Here is a 15700-nt window from a genome sequence, read left to right on the forward strand (position 1 = left end):
GAGGAGGCAGAGGCAACCATACTGAAGAAAAGAAATGGGACAAAGAAAATGTACTGTGATCTCCTTTCTTATATTTAGCAACGAATATGTATATATGATTCATTCACAAATGTGTTAACATTTCTAATGATGGCGCATATAAGAAAGACGTTTAAAAACTTTTATCAAGGGATTTATTCTATGTAATACAAAATGAAGAGCTTTGTAAGTGATCCATCTATGCAGTATCAGTGGGAAGACTTGTGGTTCTGCTGCTCCTTCTCTGTTTGTACTTCAAAATTAATTGAAAGCCTCATTGTTTTGTTTAAACTGTGAAAGCTTCCAAGGTCAATGAGTGAGGTAATTGACCTGCCTGTTGTAGGACAAAAATATGTATGTTAAATTGCATAATTAGTTTTAATTACATAATTATGGTGTTTAATGTGGGGGGGGTCAAAGGTTACTATTACATTTAGAAGTCATGGCAAGAAACACAAAAATAAGCAACATAGTTTAATTCTGTGTTTCTTTGGGTTTTAAAAAAAGGGTCCTCTGTGATCTATCCTTGACCTTGGATATTTGATGATTATAGCAAATAATATATTGCTGTTACACTTTTTGGAATCATAGAGACACCTTTGTAAATGACTAAGTGACTTTACCAAAGACTTCATTTAGATTTAGAGTACACAAAAGTTAATCAACAGTGGGAACTCAACTGACAGCAATTTAATCTGATTGGGTAAGGTAATTACATGATTACCAGGAGTGTTTATATATGGAGAAGGATATTTTTATTGGAAAAAACCCTAATTGCTTTCTTACCAAGAAGAGAAAAAACAAACAAATTTGTTGTAGCAGGTTAAGAGGACATCCTTCGTTCCTTGAAACAACTGCTTTTCATGTTGTAGTGACAAAATGTGCTCATAATTCTTTGAAAATTTGCACCAAGATAATGAGTTCCTCTGTTTCTGAACTTGAAATAATGCCATGAATATCTTGGGTTTTTTTAAGCAGCTCATTGATGATATATCTATTGTGTGATAGCCTAAACATGTCAGAATGCTTGTAATTCATTATCTCTTTTTACTGTGTGTAAACACTGTTGCTTAAACACAGGTTGATTTCACCAAACTTAAACCTAAAGGTCCATTATACTGATGGATATTTCTGTGAAGGAGGGCAATATTTGTTTTTCCATGATGGTAAAAAGAAAAAGCACAATGTAAAAGATAGGTAGATAAAAGATGGTGTTCCTAAATTTTAGAAGAAAAAGTATCACTGAATGGTCCTTCAGCAAAAGCTCTTTCATTCTATTGACAATGAAGGGAGTGTTGGGAGATGTATCTTCATTAACAAACATTAACCTCGGTGCTTACCTCCCTAAAGTGCACTACAGAGTAGAATCCCATTTGGCTAATAAATACTGGCTTGCACCAAAGCCTGTTTAAGTTATTGGCCAGGCCTGGCCTTGGCACTTGGTAGAGTGGTGTTAGATGCCAAAAAATAAATACTGAAACTTTTAAGAATAACTTCATATCTCGTCAGTAACTATTGAACATACTCTGCCAATGGAAATGGGGTACAATGCTACAAAGCCTGACTTCTAAGGAATTGAAAATTAATGACCTAAATGTTGAATGAGAAATTAATGCATTTTTAAAATTAAATGTAACATTATGGGAAGAAATTCTCAGATATATGCCATGTTATAAAAATAACTTGTTCTTCCTTGTGCTAATTTTTCCCTAAATAAGTGCTTTAGAAAATATTACAACTTTGAATTGTTTTTCTAAACCAGATGATCCAGTCACTGTTGGAGGCACATAGCCACGGCAAAATCTCATGCTGTACATTGATCACCTGTCCAACCTTTGCCTAGAGTGTGATCCCCAGTTCCTTCAAGAGATCCATCTTTACCTGTCTATAAAGAAGAAGAGGAGGAGGGAGACATCTGGGATATTCAAGTATCAAAGTTTAACACCAGAGCAGGTTGAATCTTGATTTATATTATTATCTATGTATGTTGCTAGTATTGACTTGGATATTTGGCTGAAGATTTCTTTTTTTTCAGTAATTATGTAGTATACTCTGAAGTTTTACCAGTGTTAAAGCATTTTTGTTTAGACTGCTCACTTATTGAAACTGCACATGTATTTGTCACAGTTCTGTGGTATGAATCCAAAGTCACTCTGCTGTTAAGGAAGTTAATACTGAACATGCCTGGCAGTCTGTGCCTCTCTCTTAAGTGTATACTGGCCACAGAGGCTAAAATGGCTTGTTTAAAACTGTTCAGTGTACTGTAGTTGTAGCTTTCTGTGTTGAGCACACAACTTAATCCAGGTCCCCAGCAAAAAAGGTTTCATTCACTTGTTAAACTTGCTTCTTACTCTTCCTCTTCCATTCCAAGAGGACTTTGATATCCCCAAAAAGCCAAGGTTTCTCTTGCTGTCCTAAGGACTGCCCCTTTAGGAGTCTAGCACAGCCCACACACAAACCTGGAATATGTCCAACTTGTTCTTTGAGCAGAATGTGAACCTCTGACCTCCTGGGCCTCCGGCAAGAGTGCTGCCTACTGAGCCACCAATACCCAGGCCATCAATAAGTTTTAAATGCCAGTTGCAGACTTCACAGAGATAATGACTTCAGTGTGTAAAGGTTTTGTTGTGGAGGCTGCAGTCTCACATATGGCGTGACAGAGTAAATATGCTAAAACCATAGAGAGCTGTTGCATAACTTGCCTTGATATAACAGTTTTTGTAATATGTTTCAAGGCATGGAATATTATTTAAAGGGACCCTGTTATGTAGGCTTAGGCCCAAAATGAAGCTATTATGAAAAGAATGTTTAGCAAAACCAGAAATATGTCCATGAAATTGTTGGAGTGGGAATTTCAGGGTAACCTTGCTTGGATTTAAAGTCGCCTGCATGACATTGCACTGTTGTGCTAGGGAATGAGAACCAGCAAATGAAAATACCATTAAGTGAGAATCAGAAACTGAGCAGAATAAAGATGTTAGAAGGCTATTAGTATTGTTGTAACTTTTTGAAGATCTTACTCCATCCTAAGAAAGATGAAAAAACTAATTCCAGTGTAGTGATTCAAAGCACCACTATTGACACACATGTATTTGCATTTTGATAGTATTTTAACCTGATCACAAGTTCTTGTATTCTGTGTACTTATGAAGGAAAATGAACATGAAATAAGCTTTCAGGTTTTTGGCCCATTTCAGTTTTATTGATGTTCTCTATTTAAAATTTAGCATTGAAAGCATACAATAGATATGTTGATGTTTGCAATATTCAAATTGATAAATATGATTATACAAAATGTTATTTATAGAATTGGATCAGGAGGGAAAACATGGCCAGATTCAGGCTAAGACTTACAGTATGGAAAGGCTGTTAGATAAATTGCATGAACCTTCTATGGAGCAAAGGCCAGAACCCAGGACTCCTTTTCCCAGCTGAGTCCCCAGATCACTAGGCTACAGACTCTTGCTCCCTCTTGTGTTCTTTCTCTGGCCCACTGAATCTTGAATTATTTTCTGTACAATGATAGAGCTTCAGTAGGAGAACGTTAATGTATCCCTACCTTTGTCCCAGCATTTACCACAGCCTGTAGCCAACTGACTGGAACGTTCTGCCAAAAGACATTGCTCTGAGTCCTAGACCAAAGAAGGAGGGGGACCTGGGATTTGGGGCTGGGAGGAGTGTTGCTGCTGCTAGACTGGGAATGACTGTTCATGTACCATTTTAGAAAGAAATAGCACCTGAAGAATTCTATAGGAAACCCACCTGGTTGGTGTTTATTAGGGTGGCTTAGGCTGGCTTTGAGAGCACCTGGTGGATCAAACTCCTCTGATCATCTGTACAGGGGTAAGTTTAATTTCTAGCTCCCTGTCAGGCTTAAACATAAGCTGAGCAGTGAGATGCTCTGCCCTGGCTGGGCCAGTAAACTCTGGCCATCACATAGATGCAGCTGCTGGATCTGGCCCATCTTGCCATCAAAAATTGTGTTGTCTTTAGAGAATAGACACCTCCAGGATGAGGTAAGGGCCTTCAGGATCACCATTTTGGCTAGACATGCCTAAATTCTCCTCATGACCCATTTTGAATTCCCATGTTTTTAGGCTTGTAATTAGTTTATTTTAATTTAACAGCTCCTTTGAATGTAGAACTGAGAGATTTTTATGAACCTGTTTTTCAAACATAAGTTAAGTTTTAAAGAATGTGTTGTAATTAAACAAGATGACAGGAAGAATTTGTGGTTCAAAAGTGCATTGACAGTTATGAACCATAGACAAACACAGTGTGTTTTGAAGCTTTAAAAAGTGAAATTGCTTTAAATGGGTTAACGCTGTTCAGGCAGTTCTGTAGAGCAGTGTGCATTAGATCTGATCTCAAGAATAGTTAATTGACTGCATTGCAATTATAACACACAAATATTTGTCAAAATTGCTGACTTAATTCCTAGACTCTCTTTTTTTTTTTTTTATTCCCACATGTATGTTTTTTATGAAGTCCTGCAGTGCAGGTCCTTATTCATGCAAATGCAATTATCTGCCTCAGTGGAATATTCTGGTGAGTAAGTGAATGTCTGAGATCAACTAGGATGAGCCTGGTTTTCTTTTTAATAGAAATGCTAATTTTGAAAATGACATCTGTGAATTATTTTTAGTCTGAAGAGCTACAGACAGCATAAAATTAGAATGGTGGATTTCCTTGGCACTTCTTTTATTATTGTTTCTACCTGTTTAAGACACCGGAGGAATAGTGTGATTCACTACACGTTGCTTTTCTGGCAGTAGATGTATCACCTAGTTTGGTATCCAAATGTCAACTATTGCTGCTTTGTAATACGGTAAACTGGAGTGGTGGAGGTGGGAATAGAAACATATCTGTGATAGGCTGCTGGTTTTAAAGACAAGTCTTTTTCTGCTTCTTTAGTGTCATTGCAATGAAAGTTTATATATAGTAGGAGAGCACTCAGAAGTAGAAAGATGCAATCTGTGTCCTAGTTGTTCTGGAGTGGGTTTAGGTGCAGTTCATTTGGCACCATTTATGTTTCCATGCACATTCCCTGTCTCATAATCTGGCTTTAGAAGGGCTACCATTTGCACAATTTAACATTATCTCTCCTTCCACAGTAAACAGAAGTTAAGTTGGTAATGATTTTAAGTCAGCATCACGTTAATGATTCTGTGTGCATGGGCACCTACTGGTGTAGGGAACTGCTTAGCACGGCATTGAATTTATTGCTTTAAAGTGTTTCTTAATATGTTAAAGCAGGTTCTTAGATACCAGTGCTATGAATTTGGGATAAATAGCTAAAAAACTCCTGTAATAACCCACATAATGGCAGAGAAGGATAGAGGGGACTGAATGAAAACCAGAATGGGAAAACTGAGTAGGATAGTGGAGAACACAAATGTTTCTACAGCAAACTGTGAGTTGACAGAGTGGTAAACTTGGGAGGTGAGTAAAGATCTCAAAAATGAATAAATTCTGTATAACTATGGATAAACCATATTTTCTAGCAGATTTGAATCAGTGCAATTTGGGAAGCTCTGCATAAAGTAGTTACAGTAATTAAAAGTTGTGATCAAGAGGCATCTTGATGGAGTTAGGTAATAGTCAAACATGAGACCAGCTATAGCAGACTTGTAGTTCAAATCACATGAAAATTCCTATTTCACTGGGGAACAGCATGTTTTGAAGATTACGGATTGGAAGGGTAAAAGTAAATCACAGTAAATATGACTCATATGTTAGTTAAAGGCCTTATCCTCCCAGCTGGAAAAATTGTCAACTTCATTGTCAGTTAGGGAAAAATAATAGTATGAACGCTGTTGTGTTTTCCCTCCATCAATTTTAAAACATGTTAAATTTTATGATATATTTTGTTATTTTTTTTATAGAAGAGGGTCACTGGTGGATGATTAGTAGCAATGATTCCCCAGCCTCAGATCATTTGATATCTTGAACAGGAAAAGATTGCATGGCATGGTCTTGCTGTCTCCTCTTTTAGAGGAAACAAAAAAGCTTGTTTACAAAGGTCTGCATTATTTTTACATTTGCTCTTGGAAATACTGAAGCTAATAGAGAAATTTTCAAGCTAACAGAGTTTTTGATAGAAATTCTTGCTTTATCAAACCTTCCTCATGTCAAGGTTTGTTTAAAGAAATTTCTTTTAGAAAACTTTGATTTCAAATCGCAAATAACTAATTTATTGGAAATGGGACTGCTCGACAAGAAACCTTGAGAGAAATCTGCATTACAATACCCAGAGCCTAATAGTTAGGGCATTATCCTTTAAGACATGTGACTTTGGTTCAATTTCCTTCTCTGAATCCAGCTGAATAGAGACTTAAATCCAACTGAATATCTAATGCATCCAAGGCAACTGTCTTTACCACTGGACTATTGTCTGTAATAGGTTGGGTATCTCTGCTTTTGTGAAAATTGTGAAAGGATTTGTCCTAATACTAACAAGACCTTTCTGAAATCTTCAGAATTCTTATAGGCTAGGAAAGAACCTTTGTGCTTAGCTTTATTTGTAACCCCCAGGCTCCGAAGAAATGCCCATAATAATCATTATTTTATATATTCATACCAGGAAACATTTGTTAATCTGGACTCTAAACCAAATCTCAAGCTCAGACTCCATACAGAACTGTCTTTCCATGCCTCTGGTTATTCCTGACAGCTATCTCAGGTTTTTCTGTTTTTCCTATATCCATACTTTTAACAGTTCAACCAAATCTGCCTAGAAGTAGTACTGGGGATATAACAGCAACAAATGGAATGGCCTTTTTCAATACAGTCTTCTATCTGTGCTTTTGCACACTGTACTTTATTATGACAAGCTGAACTCAGTGGTGATCACTGTGGAAGATGCTTCTAATTGAAATGTCCACTTACTGAAAAAAATATTCCAAAACCTGTTCAAAGTGATTGGGACATTGTTTTGTAGTATGCAGTGAGTGATGGATCCCATGAAACTGGAGGAATCAGGATTGTTTTGTGGTCTGTCAGAGTGTAGGTATTCTTCTGGGATTACCAAAAGGGATCAGTTACCTTGGTAATGTGTCCACCAATATTTATTGTGTCTATTTCTTTACCCAGGCTAACAAACATTCATCACGTGGGAATGTTGATCATGATCAGCTTGAGCTGAATTTAAATTGCTGACCTAAAGGTTAAAGTCTCCGTATCCCATTACCTCTCCCTTGGGCTGTCCAGTCTCCCTACAACTGAGTTAAACACCATTTTTAGTATATAAGTGTCTTTGGATGAAGAGCAGTCTTTAGGAGTGCTGATCTGTTAAAGACCACTGATGGCCTGTTTTTTTAAAAAAAACAAAAACCAAAAAACGCCTACCAAACAAAAAAAGTCAACTAAATTCAATATGACTTTTGCAGCTTGTCAATACTTGCTGAAGAAGGTTCTGAACAAATATTCAGATGCTGAACTAATAACTTCCCCAACCTTTTAGATAGCTTTAATCCAGTCATATGGGAACGTAATGCAGTGTAGCAGCCCAGTGAAACATGAAACTATGAGAACAGCTGAATAAATTTAAACACATTTTTGAACATTCTAACCTTTGTCATAAAAATCTGATAATATAGAAGAAAAACTAATAACACTTCCTTTTGGTTTTGTTATTCTGTACAGTAGTTGAGAAGACAACATTTCTTGTGGCTGCTGACTTGAAAGTAGTGACAATTTCTGACATTACTTTTTGCCCCATATGAAGTCTAGTCTTACTCATTAAGGAATGAATCTGGTTTCTGTTTTATTCAATACTGTATATACATCTCACCCATAAATATTTAAACTAAGTAAATATAGAATCTTAAACATGGAATATGCTTTCATTCTAAACTGGTGGCTGGGGGGGAAGGCAAGAATATTTTATTCAAAGACCAGTGATCCCTTTGGAAGAGGTAAAAAAAAAAGTGTTTGGTGCTTGCTGTAGGGCAGCAAACTTTTTACCAGATTATACCTATATTGTTATAAAGTTCAGACTATAAAGGATCTATAGGAAAGGGTTTGCAGATACTCACTTCAAAAACACATGGCTAGTATTCAGCCCCTATATCTGGGGCTAATTTAATTCTTCTTCTCCATTCAAAGTGCCTCACTCCTGCCTATAAATGCAGAACAGATTCCCTGGTAATTTTCTTTCTTGGAAGTACCGTCATTTTATTCCTAATGGGGAATAGCATGAAATGGAAATACATTTATGACTCTACTTAAAAACAAACACCAAACAAAATAAAAACAGGGATAATATGAAAGATAGTTCCATAACAAATTGATGCAGAAAAATGCAGAAATCTGAAGCATATTGAAAAATACACAACTGATATTTTCACCAGCAAGGTTTCCTTCAGCAAACTGGGCTTTGGAAACGGTGTAATGTGGCATACTTGGAGTACTTAAATAATTTTGGCCAAACTGGTAATGCAAATTCATGGTTTTAATTTGATCCATGCAAGCAAAATTCAATCCATGTCTAGGTATGCAGCAGTTCTATATCCTGTTCTTAAGAGGGTTGTAAAAATAAAGTTCTGTCAAACTGAATACAGTGGATAGTGGACATTTGTGCTTTACAACGTTATGACTGTGAATCCCACCCTCTTCTTTCATACATATTGTACACTCTAAAATGCTGAGGTATGCTGAAGGTTGCATCCTAAGGCACAGTCCTGCTTTGGCTGTCTTGAGAAAAGACAACCTCTTGGTTATATTTTGGAGTCTGTGGTTCACGCTGTAGCTTGTATAGGTAGCTGAGGGGCTGGACCAGACTCTTCAGTAAAGTCTGAATCATTTTGTGGGTAATACCTTGTTGAAATGTAAAATAAGCTTTAATTATAAAAGGTGTCTTCTATGAACAAAGAAAGTTATAAATATAACACTTTGCATTTACAAGGTAAAATCAGATCAAACTTCAAAACAGAAATGAAAAGTAGATAATATTATCCATTATGGATACATTTAATTCACCAATCAAAAAGAATCTCCTTTGTTGATTTTGATGAGGTCACAGAATTGATTTAGAGAAAAAAATGCACCCTTTATTTTAATTTATTTTTAGGTGTAGACGAAGTACGTGGACTGGACCAGTGGTAGAGACTAAATTTAGCTAAAGTTAGTATTGCTTCTCTTTTTTCTTGGGGTTTTTTTAGGTGACAGAAACAGGAGAGTAGAAGAGTATTTGCAACAAGATTCAGTGGCTGTTGTTGACCTTTTTATGTTAAATCTGTGCTCATGGAAATCAATGGCAAAAGCTTTATTGATTTCTAAAAGAAAGATTGGGTTATGTTAGTTTTGTCTCCTGTAATTAGCATAATAAAGACTTTTTTGGGGTTTTTTAAATAGCTTGGTTTGGAGCTACCCTTTCAAGCTCTGGTGGTTGAAGCGTTACAGTAATGAATCCTCAATTCAAAGATGATTTCTTAGGAGTGTGGCTTTGTTCTGCTGTGCAGACTGACAGATACAGGCAGGACAAAACCTTTTTTGGGTCTTAGATCAATACTGCCATGAACATGCAAATACTTGTGTATGTTGCCGCAGCTCCCATAGAAGCACCATTCACACACTGGTTCTTTTTCCCCACTTTGATTATCTGTACTGGCCCAGTAATTCAGTCTGTGTTGGCACAGAGCCCTGGAAAATCAAGACAGACAGAAACTGTCCTGTCATGTCTCTCTGTGCTTTTATTTTCCAGCTCTCCAAACTGTCCATCTGAAATTCTCCCCCTCAGCTATGCGGTTACTCTAAGTACTTCAATTTACTAAATTTGTTAAGTGAATCTAGGCCTCTGAGCTCCAAGTACCATTTTCATATGAACATAAACTTTTTTTTTTTTCTCTTTGTGGGCATCTTAACTCTGCTGTGCAAAATGAAGTACAGTCCCTTTGTCTGTAGTTGTAATGTACTTCATCAGTTTCCAGAAGACAATAACTTGCTTTATTCCCATTTTATAAGGATTAATTATACGCAGAAAAAAGTGCTCAAATAGCAAACAGAAAAGGAAAACAGATGTTGCAGGGTTATTTAACCAGTGTTATTTGCAGACAAATATTTAAGCTATGTGATTTAATTTTTCGTGGAACCTTCAGAAGCTGGCTAGTAAGTGAATAAAACATCCAAAGTATACGTGAAAATATCTTTTACCTGATAGTATCATTTTTTTTCACCTAACTATTACAGGTAAATACTTTATCTTGTTCTTGGCAACAATTTACAGAAGTATTTGATTAGAACAGGAACAATCCCCAAGGCATATTGTGTATAGAGTCATAATTTATAAATAGGCTTTTGTTGCACAAGGCACAGTTGCACATTTCCAACAGTCTCAGTTTTCTGTGCACTAATGAAATGGTACAGTGATAAACCTTTGTGCAAATTTGTTTTTCTTATAGATGCAGAATCCAAAATAATGAATGTTTAGAACAAGCAAGTGAATTCATCATCTGAACACAAATATTTAATTGTGTTTCAACAAGAGCAAGCTTCACTTCTGGAAACAGTGTTTTGCAAAACAGACAAGGGCAATTTCTCTTATAGCAATGATTTGTATAGGCAATTAAAAGCATATTTAAAAATTAACATATGCTCCTAAAACTGATCTGTCTGTTTTAACTAATTTTCATGCCATTTAGCACCTGTAAGATTTGTAAGGCCTAGTTCTAAAGTATAGAAGCCTCCTGTTCTGGGCATTATAGGATAAACACGAATATCAATTTCTATTGTCCTTTTCATAATTTCTACAGTCCTGACATCCAATAAATTCTGAACCGTGGTATCTCCCCAAATTTGTCTTTCAGCTTGCTTCTTGAACAACTAGAGTTTGTCTTCTGTCAACCACTCCCATCAAAGAAAATGTCCCCTCATGTCATTAATAGAAATTATTTAAATGAGAAATGTTGCAATATTCCAGTTGCTAATATCTCAACACCTGCATGGATATACCTCAAACTTTGGCTTCCTAATTCAAGGAAGCACTTATCCTCATTTTCCCAGATTTGCTCTTTTAATATTTTACATCCAGCATTTCAGTGTCTCCTTTCTTAGAGCCTCTAGAGGTTCTTCATCCTCCTATGTGTTATTTCTGCTGTGATCTCCTTTCTCTTTACAGCCTTTTCCAGCTGCAATATTCCTTCCAGGCTTTCAGGTTCATTTGATATATTTACAAGCCTATCTCCAGCCCCTTTTCCCTTCTTTCCTCATTAGTAACCTGCAGACTCTTCAAACTCTCTTTCTCCAGCCTTAAAAGCTGACTTTCCCAGCTTACATCATTTGCTCCTGCCTCTTCCGCCTTTTCCTGCTGATCTCCAGTGGCACACAACTTCTGTAACAGTTGTGTTACAGGAACTTTCACTGTTCTCTTCTGACCTTACAATTTCCTGTTGTTTGGTCTGTGAAAGTGCTCGACCTGATGGACTTTGCACTGAGCGTAATCAGGAAAAAGAAAGTTATGTAGTTTCTGTCATCAGAGACGATAATAATCTGTTCCTATTTTTATAATACCATTTCCTGTTTATGGGAACCCATTATTGCTGACAGGTTATTGCAGAGAGGCATCATTCTTAAACGTGCATCCATCTTAAGAAGTTTGTGCATTTTTATTTTTTTTTTACTGTAAGCAAGGATTGTTTGCTTTATGCAGCTATTTCCCCTGTCTAAAAATAACTTGCAGAAAGTGATGATAAATGTTAAATGGTTCTTGTAAAATTCTTAAATTGACAGTCTCAAAATTCAGTAAAACTCTGATGTTTTGATTAGATCCCAGCACTGAGGAATGTCCGGCTTTCATCATAACAGGGTTCTTTAGTTCCGTAAAAGTCTAAATACCCTGCCCTTGGGAGATGTCTTACTGTCACCTGCTCCTAAATTGAAAATTATGTGTTCAGCCAAAGGTTGGGTGTGTTTTTTGGGGTTTTAAGACTCTTTTTTTTTTCTTTGATGTGGGAGAGAATCCCTTCAATGTGAAATAAATCAAAGCCTGAGAACCTATTAAACAACCCTTGAGTTTAAATATATCCAGTTCTAGATAACCAGAAAATGTTCCTTCCTGCCCTCATTCTTTCTTTGTTTTTTTTAAAGTTATGTAGATTTTCAGACAAACAGTTCTATTGGCTACTTTATAAGCTTATAATCACTAGTACTTCTGTTGAATAAAAGTGAAGTGCTAGATAAATTTATTTAGAAAACAATCTGAGTATGAATATCTAAAAATATTTATCTCAAATAACAGAAGTACTGCCATCAAAGTCAGTAAGTTAATGTAATTCAGCATAAAATAGAATTAAAGAGAGAATGTTTCTCGTCTTATCTGAACATTTAACAGAAGCAATTTAACTCATTTAACTCAGAAAAAACTCATGTCAGAAAACCCTTAAAACTGTATGGAGCAAATACAGCCTTGATTCACTTATGTGTAAATAAGAACTGTTGTCACATTCACCAAGCTGCATTTGGCTTATGCCTGAACATGCACCTTTTTTTTTTTTTTTTAATAATGCCCTCTTTATCTATAAGAGGCATAAGATGTAGGGCCAAATCAGATTTTGCTTGAAAAGAATGAAGGAATGCATAAATAAATGCATTAGTACCTAGTTGAACCATATTGTTTTGAATTCTGTAGGGTTTTTTTGTTTTTAAGTAGTGATTGAGAATATTAGCAGGTAAGCTCTTCCAGTAGATATGTCTCTTCAGGGTGGAAAAGGAGAATGAGACAAATATTACAGGACTAGAAAAAAAACCAACTTTGAAAAGAACCAGAGACAGAAAGGAGGAAACAGATCTTAAGGTGTTTTACATTTATTTTCTTAGTCCTTGTACAACCAAGACACCCCAAAACAAAAACCCTACAGAAAGCTTATGGAAGCCTGAGATGTCTTGTAACTCTGAAAATCTTACAGTATACATCTTGCAACAGAAAAGGAATATGTGCAGACATTTTTTAATAGCTGGGAATATTCTGTCCAGGAACCTATGGAATAACAACAGTTGGTGTCTTACCCCAGTTTTTCTCATCACTGATGGCAAGGCACAACACAGCACTACACATTCATGTCCTCCTCAGCTCCACTGAAAGAAAAAGCTCCCAGACCTTCTCTACTAAATCTGGCCTCTTGAATGCATTTCTGGTATGTCATACACGACATTACATCGAGCTCTGAATTTCCTTGGTATCTCCAGTAGCTATGCATTCTGTCTCCAGATCTGTTCTCTGCTGGCAGTGTAGTTGATTCCATGGTATGGCTCTTATAATTGTGGCCTCATGGGCTGCACCGAGGAATTTCTTAAACATGTGCCATTTACTTATGACACGTGTGAAAATTACAGATAGATGGAGAAAAATGCTTCTGTGCTGTCCCTTTCTTTGCTTTCTTCACCGTGTTTCAGAGTAATTTGGGCTCTCAGCCTTCCCAGTAGTACAGTCCTCTTTTATTTTTCTGTCTTCCATGTGGCTGGGGAACATTTGTCTATTCAGGAACAGCTTGTACCACTTTTTCTGCTTCTTTTCTTCCCCCATTTTTATTTTCATTTCTGACACTGTAAATGCTTCATTGCTTAGTTTTTGTTTTAAAAACCAGAAATAATTCTGTTTTCAATATATGCTGCCCAGCTGGCACAGGGCTGTGAATTATCAGTGGCTTTTTGATGCAGCATCACCTAAACATTAGGTGACTCTTCCTGATATTATAAAAATACCAATTAAAGAATGATGATTGAGGAAGACCTAATTAACAAAGGTCCCACGATGTAACTAAGATGTATTACAGATCTATCTTTTTGCCTTCCCCCCTACCTTCAAATTGCAGACATGGATATGAAATTTAAATTGTCACAAGGTGCAAAGTGATCTACAGAGTGAGTTGTGTGGCCAGGCTAAGAATATCCATGGATTTGATAGCCACAGCATAACATAATACTCTGTAATTCTGGACAGAGATGAAGAGCATTCTTGCTTGCCTAGTTAACAGACCTGCTGTGAAACCATGTCCTTGTGTCTTTGAACATGAAGTATAAGGAAAAATCCCACTTAAAGGATTTTTACTTTAGTCTTGACCAATTATTTGCTGCAGTAGCTCAGAAATGAGAAGGTAGAAGAAAATTATGCCTACTTTATCCCATGTTAGAAATACGGATGAGATCATGAACAAATAAGTAGAACTTGTTTTTTTCTTTATATATTATGAATTTATAAAATGGAGAAGTGTGAGAAAAATTATTAATACTAAAATCTATTTCTGTGAGTATTATAGAGTTTACCTACAAAAATAATACATCTCAAATGATTATGTGTTATGTTGTTTTTTTACATAAAACAAATGTCTACTCAGCCCGCCCATGGACCAAGAGATCATTGCATTGTATATGATACAAATTTATGTAGTATTTATGATCTTGAAAGTGTAAAACCATAGGTTTGAGTATGTAAATAAGGTCTGTATGTTTGTATGTGTAGTAAGCAAGGGTGATTTGTATTTGTGTGTTTGTATTTGTGTGTGTGTATACAGACATGTTCATTTTATTAAGCAAGCTTAGACACCACTATGCAAACATCTGTCAAAACTTGTTTCTGGGTTCCAATCCTGTTTACAGCCTCTGGGCATTATTTTAATGTAAATAACAAAGTGGGGGGGATTGGGGCTGGGGGGAGGGAGGGATAGATCTCCACTAGAGTTTCTTATTTAGAGCATTTTTCACACAGATTTAGTAATCTGGTAAACTTATTCCCATAATGGACAGCAGTGGACAGGAAATAGCTGACAAGTCTGCTACAGGTTTGACAACTGTTGCTTTATTGAATCGTCGTGTCTAGAAGTCAAATCTAGAACTTGCCCTGTAGTGATTTTTGTAAGATATTCAAATCTCCTAGTATTTAATTTTTTTCCCCTGGTGTTGACCATATTTATTTACTTTATTTATCTATATATCTCTATTTTTATGGTGTTGCTTTCTGTTATTTACTTAGAAATTCTTAGCACTTTCCTTTATCCTCATATTGAGAGACTGACTATTCCTACAGAGACCTCAGAGTCCATTTTATACATATACACCCATATAGGAATCTCTCTGATCACTGAAGCTTTGTCTCTTCCAGACAATATTATACTTCTCATGACCTGACTATAAAATTAAGGTTTAAATGGTAGCTACAGTTTGAATTTGGTAATAATGTCTAGAGTGTGAAATGAGGTACTAGTGAAAGATACTATCTGCTCTTCTTCCAGAGAATTATTACTCTGGGACACTCAGGTTCTTTAAAAGCAAAGTCATGGAGTCATTTTCTATATATCATTGTTATACTTCTAGTAAATTGAGGTTATGAAGATGCTAGGAAAGGCTGACATTGGTAAGTAGACTGGTGATAATGGTAGTCGGACTTACATACTCTAAATATTTGCGTGTGCTGTAGGTCTACTGGTTTGTAAGAACACAAAATTTCCTTCTATTTGAGTAACTGTTTTGTAGTGTGGCATTTTAAGCAAAATTTTCAGTAATGGGTGTTTATTCAATTCGGAATGTGCAGAAATGTTTGATCAGTCAGACCTCAGCCTTTTAACTTGTGTATCTTCAATATGATAGTTAATAAAAAATGAATCTCTATAATACCCCAAAGAGAGTTTATTTTATATGATGTTATCCTCCACTGTACATAAGGTTTAATATGAGCCTGTAATGATGATCC

At 36.1% G+C, this 15700-nt stretch overlaps 1 protein-coding gene across 9 annotated transcripts in view; it reads left to right on the plus strand.

The window, feature by feature from the left end:
• The window catches only part of ERC2 (ELKS/RAB6-interacting/CAST family member 2), a 413891-nt gene that overhangs the window by 353013 nt on the left and 45178 nt on the right, over positions 1 to 15700 (plus strand). For 8 of the 9 annotated variants that reach the window (XR_007628669.1, XR_007628670.1, XR_007628674.1 and 5 more), the window contains one exon: positions 1781 to 1971. The exons of the other annotated variant lie outside the window; for it this stretch is intronic. The gene's annotated coding sequence lies outside the window, so the exon portion shown is untranslated. The remainder of the gene's footprint in view (positions 1 to 1780; positions 1972 to 15700) is intronic. 9 annotated transcript variants of the gene reach the window in all.

This window comes from Myiozetetes cayanensis, unplaced genomic scaffold (assembly GCF_022539395.1).
Source record: "Myiozetetes cayanensis isolate MyiCay16 unplaced genomic scaffold, myiCay2020 scf18, whole genome shotgun sequence".
NCBI classification, from domain to species: Eukaryota; Metazoa; Chordata; class Aves; order Passeriformes; family Tyrannidae; genus Myiozetetes; species Myiozetetes cayanensis.